Source organism: Triticum dicoccoides, chromosome 2B (assembly GCF_002162155.2).
Source record: "Triticum dicoccoides isolate Atlit2015 ecotype Zavitan chromosome 2B, WEW_v2.0, whole genome shotgun sequence".
NCBI lineage: Eukaryota > Viridiplantae > Streptophyta > Magnoliopsida > Poales > Poaceae > Triticum > Triticum dicoccoides.
Genome location: NC_041383.1, coordinates 791,773,262 through 791,777,515, shown reverse-complemented (window position 1 = coordinate 791,777,515; position 4,254 = coordinate 791,773,262).

Genomic DNA, 4,254 nt, shown 5'->3' with positions numbered 1-4,254 from the left:
GCAAGAAGACGGCGAGGGCTTCGTCGTCGCGGTCCGGTCTGCCGCCTGGTTGGATCCAGGGGGACTGGATTCGCTCCACCGTCATGAAGGAGGAATTGGAGAATCTTGCCAATGATGGCCTGATTGCTCATGGGTCCTGGAGGTTGTCGGGGAATGAATCCGAGCCCCAGCCGCCTGAGGGTGAGTGCGTCCTTCTCATCACCCATGTCGAGAGAGGTTTTTCTCTTCCCCTGCACCCATACTTTCGGGGCTTTTTGAATTTCTTCGGCGCCCAGATCCACCACTTTCCTCCCAACACGATCTTGTACCTTGCCGCGTTTATCTCAATGTCCGAAAACTTCTTGGGATGCAAGCCACACTGGGGTCTCTTCAAACACATATTCACCTGTCGTTCTCAGACGGTGAAAAAAAGCTAACCTTGACAATGAAAATACGCACGTGATCCAGATGTGTGGGGGGTTAGGGATCCAAATGAGAGGTAGGAGTTATTTTCCTCCTGTGACCTTTCGCGAGTCAGTCAGGGGATGTCAATCAACTTGGTTCTACTGCAAGGACGTTCCGACTCCTGGACAGTCGACTGGCCTTCCCCCTTTCACTATGGAGAGACTCTGCACCCCCCGTTCACTAGTTGTAGTGCTGGAGGAGAAGCAGGAGGTGCGAACGTTAATCGACACCGTCGTTGTGTTGGTTCAAGGTGGAGTGATGGGTATGGATCTATTGGAGGTATTCCTCAGTCAACGCATCCATCCCTTGCAGGCCCGTGACCACCCTATGTGGGAGTACTCGGGCACAGATGACACCACTCGAACCCACCTGAAGGAGGTTAACAAGGAGACGGTGGCTCAGTGGCTCAGGAGCATTACTGGCAACAAGGAAAACCCTAGGGGGTCCAGGAGGATTCTGCCATTCGACACCAACAATGCTCCAGAAGAGATCATGCTCAATTTTCCGAGTGTTTCTTCCTTTCGATCTGCAATTGTTCTTGATTTTGACTGATTTCTTGCAGGTCTTGACCAAGATGCACTCGATGTCGAATGGAGAGCAATACCAAGAAAGAGTTGACAGGGATGGCGAGAGAAGTGATAATCAATATGCAGAAGACAGCGAAGATGACATTGAGAGCTCGAGCAGGAGCGAAGAAGTCGACTCATCGCCCCGCTCGGAGCGTCGTTCCAAACAGCCGCAAGACCCTGTAGGGGGACGTGGAAAAGCTGTTGCGTCGACTGCAAAGATTCCAAAGCGCACTCGAACGTTGACCCCCGAGCCATCAGAGAAGGCTGTGAAGCAGGCCAAAGTTGCCCCGCCCAAACCTCGGAAGGCCCTGCATAGGATCAAGGTGGTTGTGCCTGTGACTTTAGCATAAGAGTTTCTTTCCTGTGTTCTTCTGTGTGATTGTGGACTCATTCGCTTGTCTGACCGAGTGAACTCTGGAACTTTCAGTGCTGCTACTTCTGCGCCATCCATGGACATCGACGAGGAGCCCGGTGATGCGGAAACCGCGGATGCGGCCACCTCTCAGGCAGGTATGGTTCTATAGCCACGCCTATGCTCTGTCAATTGACTTCCTGGTCGACTGAAATTTCAATGTCGAATGTTTGCAGCACCAACTGATATTATCCAGCTTCCTGACAATGATGACGAGGATGTGCCTTCGAAAAATGCCAGGAGGATAGGTAGAACTTTGAGCAAGAGGGTGCCTGGAGCCAGAACGCCACTTTCGGCATCAGAACATGTGGTCCAACAACTCAACGATCTAGTACGGGCTTCAGTCTCTTTTCCCAATCCTCTGTCGACTGACCGACCCTTAGCGTCGACTGCTCAATCTTCAGACCCGATTGCGCAAGTTCAGGCTTCTACTCCACCGGCCACGTCACATGTTCCATCATCTCTTATATTTGCTACACATCACATCCTAGAGGACCAAGTAGGGGCTTCCAAGGAGGCCATGATATAGGCAGGTCTGATGATGGACCGACTGAAGGTGGTGTATGACACCAGCAAGGCCGCCTATGACGCCAGCTCTGCTCTCCAAGCCAATGTCTGAGTAACTGGGATTGTAAGTTGATTTCCGATTGGTTTTTCTAGCTTGACCCTTGTTCTGTTAGGATATGCTTCCTGCAAACTGCTGCTTTATTATTCATAAGATGTCCATACATCTGTCATGAGTTTGAGCCTTGCATATGTTCACCCGGTCAGTGTTTCTCTTTCAGTTTGTAGCTCTTTCACATAAGTTGACCAGGTCATGTCGAGTGAGATCTTGGTCTAGTGAGGGCACGCTGAGTGCACTGGGTGTAGTCCCCGAGGCCGCCGTCGAATGTTTGATTCGGCGGGGGTCTTTGCAAAATGTTTGCTTTGTAGAACTTCCACTCGGCCTAGACAGGTCGTGCTGAGTGGGAACTGAACCAGTGGAGGCACGCTAAGTGCACCCACTGGGTGTAGTCCCCGAGACCGCGGTCGACTGCGGGCAGTCGGCGGTGGTCTCAGAACCAATGATGTTTTTTAACTCCTTCTACTCAAGCTGGGCTGACCATGCTGAGTGGGAAATGTAACCAGTAGGGGCACGCTAAGTGCACCCACTAGGTGTAGTCCCCGAGACTGTTGTTGGATGTTTGATTCGGCAGCAGACTTAGAACTCTTTTGCTGTATAATTTACCCTTGCACTTTTCCATTCAGAAGTTACTGACAATTGACTTGCCTTGTTGTTATTTGCAGAAATCTTGTGAGTTTGGGACTCAATATGCTGCTTTGGAACAAGAGAAAATCCAACTCAAGCTCGACCTGGATCTGGCCAAGGAGAACTTGAAGAAGGCTCAAGATGAAGTGGCAATCATGGGAGGTAACGAACGCCAAGCTAAAAACCGCTGTTGATGAGGTGAAGAAAGAGGCCATGCAACTGAAGGAGGAGAAAGTGGCTTTGACTCAGAAGAGGGACGAGCTGGAAACTTATCTGGGTAGTCTTGCCAAGAAGATGTTCTTCATGCTTGAAGGTACTTTCTTTTATCCGACTGATTGCAAAAACCTTTTTCACCATGTTGCTGCCAATTCATCACCTTTCTGTGTGTGCAGAGTTTTGTCAGAATTTCAAGGAGGAAACTGGGCGGATCGAGACAGGACTGGACCCCATCAATTCTCCCATCAAGATTGAAGCTGCCATGAACGTGCTGCGACTGGAATCTCGCCTTGCCAGTGTCTTGGACTACGTCGCCCGACTGAAAGTTACAATGTCTCGGATCGACAAGGAGCTTTGGCCAGAGGATGTGCTTATGAATGACCTCGAGTCACTGATGACTCGACTCAACAGCATCCCTGACCGAGTGCAAGCGTGGAAGAAGTCAGCTGAGTGTTGTCGTGTTGATGTGGCTCTATCACTCGTCCGTGTTCATTGCAAGGACACCAAGGAAGAGAAGATGAAGGCTCTTCAGGTGGCTAACACCAAGAAGCATCAATTTCAATCTTTCATGGAGACCTTCATCGATGCGGCCACTCGCATCGCAGACGGTATCGACCTAGACACCTTTGTCGAGCCAGCAAGTCCTCCTCCTGCCGAGCGAAAAAACTTGATAACTTGACTTTATTTGCCTCGGAATGCTGAGTGATTTTGTAATCGTTAAACTCCTTCAGCCCTGATGCCTGAATACTTTTTCTTGTGGTGCCGAACCTTGAAGGATTTATCCGAACTTGGTTGTTTTATCTGAATGCAGTTGCTTTGTATCCAATGTTCTTTGGATTTTCTTGATTCAGACGAATCTGGGATCACAACTAAGTCAACGAGTAAGAGGGTTGCTCTTCACCCGGAGTCGACATTGTACTTGTGGTGCATCTTAGAGTGCATCCAGACGTTGTACTTGTGGCGCATCTCAGAATGCGTCCAGACGTTGTACTTGTGGCGCAGCTCAGGGTGCACCTCGTTGTGTTTTTGAAACTTAGGCGAGTACGCTGTCACAGCTAAGTATCCGAGTGAGAGGATTTCTCTTCACTCGGAATGTGTTATGAAACTTAGGCGAGTACGGGATCGCAGCTAAGCCCCCGAGTGAGAGGGTTGCTCTTCACTCGGAGTATGTTTTGAAACGTAGGCGAGTATGGGATCACAACTAAGCCTCTAAGTGAGAGGGTTGCTCTTCCCTCGGAATATGTTTTGAAACTTAGGCGAGTACGGGATCGCAGCTAAGCCCCCGAGTGAGTGGGTTGCTCTTCACTCGGAGTATGTTTTGAAACTTACGCGAGTACGAGATTGCAGCTAAGCCCCGAGTGAGA